This window comes from Neovison vison, chromosome 13, assembly GCF_020171115.1.
Source record: "Neovison vison isolate M4711 chromosome 13, ASM_NN_V1, whole genome shotgun sequence".
NCBI classification, from domain to species: Eukaryota; Metazoa; Chordata; class Mammalia; order Carnivora; family Mustelidae; genus Neogale; species Neogale vison.
Window position 1 is genome coordinate 95216149 of NC_058103.1, and position 12691 is coordinate 95228839.

At 37.8% G+C, this 12691-nt stretch overlaps 1 pseudogene; it reads left to right on the forward strand.

Annotated features, from left to right (window-relative positions):
* Positions 1-224: 224 nt before the first annotated feature.
* LOC122893477 lies at positions 225-1194 on the forward strand (annotated as a pseudogene).
* The last annotated feature ends 11497 nt before the right edge of the window (positions 1195-12691 follow it).

Here is a 12691-nt window from a genome sequence, read left to right on the forward strand (position 1 = left end):
TGGTGGCTATGGGAGCATACCAGGTTCTCCAAGAACCCTGATCTCACTGGGTTAAGCCAGATTCTGAGAAGGGAATTAATGAGTTCAGAACCACATAGAGCATTTTCACAAAAGTGCATTAAAGGAGTATATAGGAGTCAGAAGAAATAAAAATAACTTTTAAAGAGAAAGAAAATGACTAATATAATGATCCTTACTGCTCATTCCCTTCATAGTTTAGGAGAATGAATATCTCAGAAGCCAACAATATCTCTGGGTCTGTGACTGAGTTCATTCTCCTAGGCTTTACATGCCGCAGGGAGATCCAGATCCTCCTCTTTGTCATCTTCTCCCTCATCTACATTCTGACTCTCATGGGGAACACATCCATCATTTGTGCCATGTGGTCAAGCCAGAAACTCCATACACCCATGTACATCCTCCTGGCCAACTTCTCTTTCCAGGAGATCTGCTATGTCAGGTCTGATGTGCCCAAAATGTTGGCCAACATCATCTCCCAGACCAAGAGCATCTCCTATGCTGGCTGTCTGCTCCAGTTCTAATTCTTCTTCTCCATGTGTGCTGCTTAGGGCTACTTTCTGTCTTCAATGTCCTTTGATTGGTTCCTTGTTATCTGTTGACCTCTACATTACCCCACCATCATGACTTACCATCTATGTGCCTGATTAGTGGTTTCTTGCTGGGTAGGTGGATTTCTATCCATACTGATACCTGCTATTCTTATAGTCCCAGGTGCCCTTTTGTGGCCCTAACATCTTTGACCATTTTTTCTGTGATCTGGGACCACTACTGGCTCTCTCCTATGCTCCAGTTCCCAAAACTACTCTAACTTGTGCTACTATAAGCTCTCTTATTATATTCATCACCTTCCTCTACATCCTAGGGTCCTACACCTTAGTTTTGCATCCTGTCCTTTGGCTCCCAGCTGGCTCAGGTAGGAACAAAGTTTTTTCTACATGTGCCTCACATTTCTTGGTGGTTTCCCTGTTCTATGGCTCAGTCGTGGTGATGTATGCTAGTCCAGGCTCCAGGAGCCACCCTGGGACACAGAAATTTGTGACCCTGTTTTACTGCATGGCAACCCCATTCTTTAATCCTTTGATTTACAGCCTTCGGAACAAAGATATGAAAGATGCACTCAAGAAAGTCCTAGAAGCACCATCAAAAGAAATTTCTAAAAATACAGAGAAATGATATAAAATTTCTTATCATTCTCTCAAGAATACAAAATTTCTCTCACTGGGGGAAAAATATCTTCTGGGCATATCTGAGTGTTTGATTCCTTATTCTTATGAAAGTGAGATTTGTTACACATAAAGAAACCTCATCTTGTCTCAAAAGCAAATACCCACAGTCTGAAAGGTCTCTTGTAGAAAGTTCTGTACAGTTTTCATTCATCAATGTGTAATTTCTCTATTTTGGTCATTTTTTTGAAGTCTGAGAGCAAATGTATTCAAGTTGATTTGTATGAAGCTAAGACTTGTATCTTGGCTTTTACCCTACTACTATTTTTTTATTAAAAGTTATCATTATTTTTTTCTTTCCAATTATTCTATAATGAAACATAGCATCTACTCATTGCACTAACAAAAATTCTATTGCTTCATTTATAACATCAAGGAATTAGTATCTGTCACTGAAACAGTAGTGTTTTTTCATTTGTGTTTTATTACCGAGCATTGGTAAAGTGTCCAGGGTGTGCAGCAAATGAAAATGGGATATGATATAATTGCTTCTTACAGGAAATTCTTAGTCCAATTTTGAAGAGGATACATAGAAAGGCATGCACACATTCACATATGCCAAATTATTAAGTATTATTTACCCAGACCTGGGTTTCAGCACCTTCTAAGCTCTGAGTAGAGGAACATTTACTCTTACAGAAAATAGGCATCAGAAACCAGGGAACAGACTGTCAAAGTATAAGATACTTACAGGCAGCCAGCACTTAACATAAAATTTTTGACTTGGCCTGATCATCTGCCTTTATTGGGAAATATTCATATTTTAGACCAGAGCACAAAATTTCCTTTTTGGGGGAAGGGGTGGTTTTTGAAGCTGTCTCCTATATGTTGGGAAAAAAGCTAACAATTTCAATGACAATGTCCAACCCAGACCAGAACTGATTTAGTTTTCCACGTAAAAATAGATATCTTAAAGTCTTCCTCCAAGTTATTTTGGCATTGGGATATTTTCTGTAATAGAATATGCTAAATGAAAAAGCTTCCTAGACCACTGGAGGAAAATTCACAACAACCTACAATACCAAAGAGTTAGTTTCTCCTTGTCCTTGGCAAATTACTGGGACTGCACCTACCAGAGGTGGTAGGTACTACTCTTATGTAATTATAACAGGGTTCTTACTTGTATACAATAGAAGTTGACTCTGGCTGATTAAGCATGGCAATAGAAAAAATTGTTGATGGGATATCAGGAATTTCACAGAATCAATTAAAGCTGAAAAACTAGAGTTGAGGCTCAGCTTCAAAGACCAATGTGCAAATTATTCTGCAGAACTGGTCAGATGAAAAATCACCATCACAAGAGCCATCCTGCTGCCATGGGCCAGCAGATGTCACACTTTCAACCACTGCCAATTCTGTGCTAGGAGCTTGTCTTTCCTGCAATAACTGCGTATGTGCTTCATTACTATCTTTAATGTCAATATTTCAACACAGCTGCCCCCAATCCCATTCTGCTCCTTGCATCTCTAGTCCCTAAATCAAATTTGGCGTAGCTGTATCTGCTTGGTGGAACCAAGAATACATCATGTGCTGTAGCTATAGGACAGGCTGTAAGACCTAATACAGAGCAATAAAAAAATCCAATTATGCAAAGATGAGCTCCAAGTCTGGTAATATGTGATTCTCCCAGCCATAAAAAAAAAAAAAAAAAAAAAAACAGTTGAGATATTAGGAAGCCAAAACAAAAGAAAATGCCCACTCTAACAACCCATTTATTTTGACTCCCCATGATATCCCTGGCCCCTCTTCCCTCCAGAAGTTACACAAGGTAGGACTTAACTAAATGATCCATACGTAATAGCAGTGAAGTAGATGCAGGATGAGAAAAGGGAAGTAAACTTCTCTATGGGTAGCTGAGGGCTTATCTATCTCATGATGAGTGCTGGTAGAACATACTCTGATTCTGATAAGTTATTGCTGCATTATCTGCAACTCTGAGAAACAGAAGTTCAACTAAAGGGAAAAAAATCTTCCACTCTCTAGAAAAGACTCCAGATGCAGTGAAATTTAGTGCTGCCCACGCACCTTTCTTAGAACTGGTGAAGAGTGGATAAGGAAGATTCTTCACTTATTCTTTTACTTTGAGTCAGAATTTTTTTTCCCCTGGGGTATACATGAACCATAATTAACCAAATAAATGAGATTTCTATATCTAGGTCTTCATAGTGTCTTAAAAAGATATTCATATTTCAAAATAAAATATTTAAGATTTTTTTTATTTTGGTCTAAATGTTATATACACAGAATTTTCTATAACCAAGGCTTGTTTCTCTACATAGAGATGAATAATAGTCTCCTTTCTCTCTATTTTTTTAATTACACAAGTAATACATTTTACAATGAATAAATTTTCATTGTAAAAGACCAAATAGTACAAAATAATGAAAATCCTCATATCTCCATACTTCCATATGTCTGTCTCTTTAGCAGTGTCTTCAGTTTGATGGGTATACTTCTAGACCTTTCTTCAGTGTGTTTATATATAAAATCATAAATTCTGGATTTTGAATGGCTATGTAGATTGGATTATACTTGAAAATTGCTCTATTACTGACTGACCCTCACACTCACCCCCTCCAACTCTCATCTAAAAAGCAATGTCTGAGAAGGAAATTTCATCTAGCTTCTGAAAGAACTTCTGACTGTTGGTCTGGAACACATTAGGGCAATGAAGCTGAAGATACAATTCTTCAGGAAAGACCCATCCTAGGACATAGTCCATGATGTGTGAGAACACTACTTCCATGACATAGAGGACTCAGGATGTTCTTCTGCTACCAAATCAGGATTAAGACGAAGAAAACCTGTGAACATCGGGGTGCATGTGCCCTTTTGAATCTGTATATTTGTATCCTTTGGGTAAATACCTAGTAGTGCAATGCTGGATTGTTCGGTAGTTCTATTTTTAACTTTTTGAGGAAACACAAGATGAGAAATTCTGGCTAATGTGTACAGTTCAAATGCAGGTTAGTCTTATTCTGCAATGGGACAATAAAGTAATTTCCCCTGATATATTTAATAACTACATATATACATTTTTTATATTTTAATTCCTTCTAGGTTTTCATATGGAAATAACTGCCTTCAATGAAAACTTTGGTATTACTAAGGAAATCTAACATTGTCTATGAGATCAATTTAAATATGGGACACATAATTTAAAAATTACAAGAGAGATTTCCATATTTTAACAAAAAGGCAGTGGAGAGTAATTAATGTTAGCTCTTCTTTGAGATAAGTTATAAGGCCTGTCCTTTCTACGTTCTTCTTAATGGCAATAAAGGTCATTTGTGTTCCAATGACATATTTTTCAGGATTATCAAAGTACTACACTGGCTTTTTCTGCCCCCAGGTAATGTCTTTCTTCTTATCACATCCATGTAAGAGAATTGTGCGGTCTGACATATCTTCAATTTAGATTCAGATCAGTCTTGAGCCTGTCAAACTTTTCAATGGTATATCTCCAGGTATACTTTTGAACCAAAATCTTCTTGCCTTTCTTAATGCAAATATTTTAATGTGGTTCTCTAATTATGCTTGTTAAAATTTCCTACCCTCAACTGCCTAGTTTCTTAGCTCACCTAAACTATTAAAGAGCCAAAACAGAACCACTTTACTTTCTTTGGGGCTTGTCTCAAAATTCAGATTAAAATAAGCCTTCCCAGACTATACTATTTAAAAAGAGAACCTCCTCCCCCACACCCACTCCCATTATTATCTGCTCCCTTCACCTGCTTATTTTTCTTCAGAGTATTTAGCACCATCAGAACTATATTCTATTCTAGGGGTACCTGGCTGGCTCAGTCAATGAAGCAGGTGACTCTTTTTTTTTAATTTTTTATTTCCTTTCACTGTAACAGTATTCATTGTTTTTGCACCACACCCAGTGCGCCATGCAATCCATGCCCTCTCTAATACCCACCACCTGGTTCCCCCAACCTCCCATCCAACCTATAGATTGGTTTTTGTTTTGTTATCCATTCTGATACCCTGTGTCTTTTGATTGGGGCATTTAGCCCATTAACATTCAGGATAACTATTGAGAGAAATGAATTTAGTGCCATTGTATTGCCTGTAAGGTGACTGTTACTGTATATTGTCTCTGTTCCTTCCTGATCTACTACTTTTAGGCTCTCTCTTTGCTTAGAGGACCCCTTTCAATATTTCCTGTAGAGGTGGTTTGGTGTTTGCAAATTCTTTCAGTTTTTGTTTGTCCTGGAGGCTTTTAATCTCTCCTTCTATTTTCAATGATAGCCTAGCTGGATATAGTATTCTTGGCTGCATGTTTTTCTCATTTAGTGGTCTGAATATATCATGCCAGCTCTTTCTGGCCTGCCAGGTCTCTGTGGATAATTCTGCTGCCAATCTAATATTTTTACCATCGTATGTTCAGACTTCTTTTCCTGGGCTGCTTTCAGGATTTTCTCTTTGTCACTAAGACTTGTAAATTTTAATATTAGGTGATGGGGTGTGGACCTATTCTTGTTGATTTTGAGGGGGGTTCTCTGCACCTCCTGGATTTTGATGATTGTTCCTTTGCCATATTGGGGAAATTCTCTCCAATAATTCTCTCCAGTATACTTTATGCTCCCCTCTCTCTTTCTTCTTCTTCTTCTGGAATCCCAATTATTCTAATGTTGTTTCGTCTTATGGTGTCACTTATCTCTCGAATTCTCCCCTCATGGTCCAGTAGCTGTTTGTCCCTCTTTTGCTCAGCTTCTTTATTCTCTGTCATTTGGTCTTCTATGTCACTAATTCTTTCTTCTGCCTCATATACCCTAGCAGTGAGAGCCTCCATTTTTGATTGAACATCATTAATAGCTTTTTTTATTTCAACTTGGTTAGATTTTAGTTCTTTTATTTCTCCAGAAAGGGTTTTTATATCTCCCGAGAGGGTTTCTCTAATATCTTCCATGCCTTTTTCGAGCCTGGCTAGAACCTTGAGAATCGTCATTCTGAACTCTAGATCTGACATATTACCAATGTCTGTATTGATTAGGTCTCTAGCCTTCTGTACTACCTCTTGTTCCTTTTTTTGTTGTGAATTTTTCTGCCTTGTCATTTTGTCCAGATAAGAGTATATGAAGGAGCAAGTAAAATACTAAAAGTGTGGCAACAACCCCAGGAAAATATGCTTTAACCAAATCAGAAGAGATCCCAAATCGTGAGGGGGATGAAAGGGGATAAAAAGAGGTTCAGAAAGAAAAAAAAAAAAAGAAAAGAAAAGAAAAGAAAAGAAACAATTAAAAAAAGAAACAAATAAAAAGTATAAAAAATATATAAATATATTAGATAAACTAGTTAAAAAACGTTAAAAAAGAAAAGCGTTGAAGTTAAAAAAAATTAGCAGAAGAAGAGGAAAAAAATTAAAAAAGAAAAAAAATTAAATTAACTGCAAGACTAAAGAATCATGGGGAGAAAGCCATGAGTTCCGGGCTTTGCTTTCTCCTCCTCTGGAATTCTGCTGCTCTCCTTGGTATTGAAACTGCAGTCCTTGGTAGGTGAACTTGGTCCTGGCTGGATTTCTTGTTGATCTTCTGGGGGAGGGGCCTGTTGTAGTGATTCTCAAGTGTCTTTGCCCCAGGCGGAATTACACTGCCCTTACCAAGGGCCCGGCTGAGTAATCCATTCGGGTTTGCTTTCGGCAGCTTTTGTTCCCTGAGCGCTTTTCATAGAGTTCAGGAGGATGGGAATGAAAATGGCGGCCTCCCGGTCTACGGCCCAGAGGAGCCAAGAGCCCAGGGCCCATTCCTCAGTGCGCCCTCAGAGAACTGCGCCCAATTACTCCCGTCTCCCTGGCCTCTGGCCATGCTCTGAGTTCACCCAGCCTGCGACCGTTCAAGGTAACACCGAGCTGGGAGCTCACTCCTCAGCTCTGTCTCTGTAGCCGGCTTCCCTGTTATAATACCTGTAAGCTCTGCGACACTCAGACACCCCCGATCCTTCTGTGACCCTGTGGGACCTGAGGTCACGCTGACCCCGCATGGGCTTCACCCCGGTTTACCTCTTGAGCGATGTCCCTCAGTGGAAGAGACTTAAAAGTCCTGATTTTGTGCTCTGTTGCTCCACTGCTTGCCGGGAGCTGGCCCCTACCCCTGGGGTCTATCTTCCCTTTGCTTTGGATTCACTTCTCCGCCAGTCCTGCCTTTCAGAAAGTGGTTGATTTTCTGTTTCTAGAATTGCTGTTCTTCTCTTTGATCTGGTGTTAGATTTGTAGGTGTTTGCAATCTTTAGATAAGCTATCTAGCTTATCTCCTGCTTGCTGAAGTAGTCTCAGCCTGCTACTTCTCCGCCATCTTGGCTCCTCCTCGGCAGAAATTTTTAATAGCATTCCTAGGAGGAGAAGGTAGGAAGAGGAAAAAAAAAAAAAAAAGGAAGACTAAAGAAAAACCAAGCATCTTTTTTTTAAATTTATTTTTTATTTTCAGCATAACAATATTCATTATTTTTGCACCACACCCAGTGCTCCATGCAATCCATGCCCTCTATAATAAACCAATCTTAAAAAGTCTATAAGGAAACTCATGGGAAATTTAGGCAATATGCTGGTGGTTTTTTAGGGCACACTTATCAGTAAACATCAGAACATATGTTCTGCAGTGCCTGCGTGGCTCAGTGGGTTAAGACTCTGCCTTCTGCTCAGGTCATGATCTCAGGGTCCTGGGATCAAGCTCCATTTCAGGCTCTCTGCTCAGCCAAGAGCCTACTTTCCCCTCTATCTCTGCCTGCTTCTCTGCCTACCTGTGCTCTCTCTCTCTCTGTCAAATAAATAACATCTTTTAAAAAAAAGAACATATGTTCTATGTGATTAATAACATTTGTATCTAGTACCCAAATGTTATGCAAAAGGAATTTATAACACATGGACACATATTTGTGCATGGGGATACTTATTCACATATATGTAAACACACAGATAGTGAGTCCAAGCAAGTTGAAATAGGAAAAAAAAATATATCTTGAATGTCCTTCAGGTTGGCTTAGGAGTTTCTTTCTGTCTTTTATCCACCTACATACCTATTGGCCTCTGCATTTCTTTCTTACTCTCCCTATAGAAACCTGCTCTTGGGAAAGTGTCAGTAGCTCCTTCTGCCTAATTTTAGGTTTCGTGCTTTTCGAGTGCTCACTTACAGTTATTTCATGCTTCTCTAGGTTGACAATTGTAAGCCTCAGGGAGCATTCTGAAAGTTATAGTCTCCTACTCTTTCTCTGCTTTTATTTTTCTGTATCTACCACTATTCCCTGTTAGTAACAGACGATATTGCATACCATTCTTTAATCTATTTTCTTCTGTTCTCATTTATATACCATCTGTTCCTGTGCTTCTCAAATTGTGCTCCTCACAGAGACTGAGAACAGATATGCATCATAGGAACATTACTCTGCATAAATAGAATTCTTGGGGAAAAGAAGCCCCAAATAATGACTCTCACAGAGACCAGCATTTTGCTCTTGTCAGGACAAAGAAGTATTGTCAATGTAGGCCCAGATAGAGACCTGAATATTTTCATCATCCCTAACCTTTCTTTTTATGTCAACTGGTTGTAAAACACATCAGGTATTGAAGATGTGCAGGTGGAGAGGGGGCTCATATCCTCCCCTCTTTCTCAGAGTGCAGACGCAGTATCCACAGCCCATGCTGAGGATGCCTGGATTCCAGCTGGCATCAGATCAGCTCCTGGAACCAGGTGTTTAGAGACTGATCACCTTCCTAGCATCTCCTCCTTCATCTCTCCCCATTCATTTCCTCTTGCTTCTTTTTTATTTTTCCCATTTGCACATTCTCTTCCTGATAGTTCTGTTTTATACACTCATTTTCTCAGTTACTTTTTATATTTGCCTTATCTTTTATTCCTTTATTTCCCTTGAAGCTTCTCTCCATCAACCTTTTGCTTTTCCTTCCTGATTGCTCTCTTTCTTGTAATTCTCTTTTTCTCATTTGTCCACATTCTTTGAGTGTGAATTCATTTTCACTCTGTTTTGTGCATGTATTCTATCATTGCATTCAGTGCTTGTCTTTCCATTAATTCTGAAACAATAGACTGTTTTTCTCCAAGGTGAGGGAGCACAGTATATGCTTCCTAGGTGTTCCATTCTAATGGATTTCTTTAAAATTCAATTAACCAATTTATAGTGCATCATTAAATTCAGCTATAGAGTTCAGTAATTCATAAGTTCTGTATAACACCCAGTGCAAATGGATTCTTCTACAGATTGGAAAACATGGCTTGCTCTTCACTGGTAGGAATTTGTCCTGAACATTACCTTTTTGAAATTTACTTAGTCTCACCCATTCATTAGTTAATTCACATTCTCAAATATTTTGTTTAACTCATATGATAAAAATAAAGTGACTTATCTTTGTGCTGTAAAGTAAATCTTAAAACCACCCCTGATGACATGAATCTATTTAATGAAATTTTGTAAGTAAATGTGTTTTCTGATATGATATTGATTCTCCTGTTTTAATCATTAAAATACATTCTTGCCCATTACTATGAGTTTTGACAAATGTGGGTTAAAGCTGAAGAATATAAAAAAATATTTAATTGATACTACAGTTGATATCATACACAACTTTATTCACTTACACAAATTTCACCCAGACAACTAGTTATCAATTCAGTGGGATAGCTAAATTGGATGATGGGAACCTCTACTGTCCTTTAATATTTTACAATTTTGGATAGTGTCATGAATGTTATAGGAGGAACCCTTTTTTGGGAATTATTCCATCTTACTAAAGTCACTAGTTCTGCAATTTGGTAACCGTATAATCTTAGGCAAGTCATTTAGTCTTTTAAAATGTGAATTTTTAAAATTTATAAATAGTAATATATCTGCTTTCTCTACTGCACAAACTGAAAATGAAGATCAAATGAAATAATAGCCAAGATGCATCTATGCAAACTAACCTAAGAAAGCCCTTAGTAATTAGACAAATTCTAGTAAAAAATGCTAAATGGATCTAGTGTCAGGAGATTTATTTTATTTTTATTTACTTATTTTTTTGTCACTGTGCTAGGGTTAATCTCAGAGATTGTGACTGTTTCAATCTGAGTCACTTCAGGGTAAATATTTGTGTTGTTTCAGGGAAGTCTGTAGTTTTCTAACCTAATTCAGCTAGGTTTTGTGAAACAAAATTTTCCTGTTTTAAGATCTTTAACTCAGGGCTTTATGTTAATGTATGCTGGGACCATATGCAGGAGAAGAAACTCATGCCAGTTGAGTGTGGAAATGAAGACGTTTGCACGCTTGTGAAGTCCATGAAATCTGTCTCTGGACTTGACCTGCCGTTTGTGACTTGTGACTCCTGATTTTCTTCTTCCCCATCTCTGATTTACCATGGGGGAAAATTTAGTCATTTGAATGATACACAAAGGTAAACCCAAATGTTGAATCTCCCTAAGCTATTGGCATTTTTATTTTTTTGTAATAATGCAATTAAAGACTTTAGTCCCCTTAAAATAATACTATTCATGAGGAGTGTTGGTGGGAGGTATATTTTAGGGATAAGGTAGAAAGGGCTGTATGAATTTAGATTACTCTTTCTCTTTCTGCAGATTAATTCTGTTCTGGTGCATTCTAAGGCAGCAGGTGTCCAAAACAGATAGTATAATTTTTTTTTTCTATTCTCCTCTCAGTTTCTCTTTTTTGATTGTTTCTTTGTTTTCAATTTTTATTTAATCACTTCCAGGTTCATATTTTTGTCACATTTCTTAAATTAGAAACTCTAATTATATTAAATTTAGAAAAAACAACATGTTTTTTATACATGTATACATTCTTACATGAGTTACTAACATGCTTTTAAAAGTCTGAGAAAGTTTACCCAGGATTTTTCAGCTGGATTAGAGAAATGTGTGCAAAAATTTAAAAGTCTCATGTATTTACCTTTATTAATTAGAAAAAGAATATAAACAGTCTGGGGGGTCTGAAGTGGTGAGGGGGTGGGAGGTTGGGGTACCAGGTGGTGGGTATTATAGAGGGCACGGCTTGCATGGAGCACTGGGTGTGGTGAAAAAATAATGAATAATGTTTTTCTGAAAATAAATAAATTGGAAAAAAAAAAGAAAAAGAATATAATGATTTATACATATTGATTAGACTGAGTCTATAGGTTGAAAACTAAAATTCTTTTTCAACTATTGATAACCCAACATGGATTTTTGATTCAAGATTTATTGCTAATCTTGCAACATTTTTTTAAATTATTTATTTCTTTTCAGTGTAACAGAATTCATTGTTTATGCACCATTCCCAGTGCTCCATGCAATACATGCCCTCCATAGTACCCACCACCTTGCTCCCCAACCTCCCACCCCCCGCCCCTTCAGAACCCTCAGATTGTTTTTCAGAGTCCATAGTCTCTCATCGTTCACCTCCCCTTCCAATTTCCCTCAACTCCTTTCTCCTCTCCATCTCCCCATGTCCTCCATGTTATTTGTTATGCTCCACAAATAAGTAAAACCATATGATAATTGACTCTCTCTGCTTGACTGATTTCACTCAGCATAATCCCTTCCAGTCTCAACCATGTTGTGACAAAAGTTGGGTATTCATCCTTTCAGATGGAGGCATAATACTCCATAGTGTATATGGACCACATCTTCCTTATGCATTCATCCTTTGAAGGGCATCTTGGTTCTTTCCACAGTTTGGCGACCATGGCCATTGCTGCAATAAACATTGGGGTACAGATGGCCCTTCTTTTCACCACATCTGTATCTTTGGGGTAAATAACCAGTAGTGCCATTGCAGGGAAGCTCTATTTTTAATTTCTTGAGGAATCTCCACACTGTTCTCCAAAGAGGCTGCACCATCCTGCATTCCCACCAACAGTGGAAGAGGGTTCCCCTTTCTCCAAATTCTCTCCAACACATGTTGTTTCCTGTCTTGCTAATTTTGGCCATTCTAACTGGTGTAAGGTGGTATCTCAATGTGTTTTTAATTTGACCCTCCCTGATGGCTAGTGATGATGAACATGTTTTCATGTATCTGCTAGCCTTTTGTATATCTTTATTGAAGAAGTGTCTGTTTATGTCTTCTGTCCATTTTTTGATATGATTATCTGTTTTGTGTGTGTTGAGTTTGAGAAGTTCTTTATAGATCCTGGATATCAACCTTTTGTCTGTACTGTCATTTGTGATTATCTTCTCCCATTTTGTGGGTTACCTCTTTGTTTTCTTGACTGTTTCCTTTGCTGTGCAGAAGCTTTTGATCTTGATTAAGTCCCAAAAGTTCATTGTCTCTTTTGTTTCCTTTGCCTTTGGAGACATATCTTGAAAGAAGTTGCTGTGGCTGATATCGAAGAGATTACTGCCTATGTTCTCTTCTAGGATTCTGATGGATTCCTGTCTCATGCTGAGGTCTTTTATCCATTTTGAGTTTATCTTTGTGTATGGTGTAAGAGAATGGTTGAGTTTCATTCTTCTACATATAGCTGT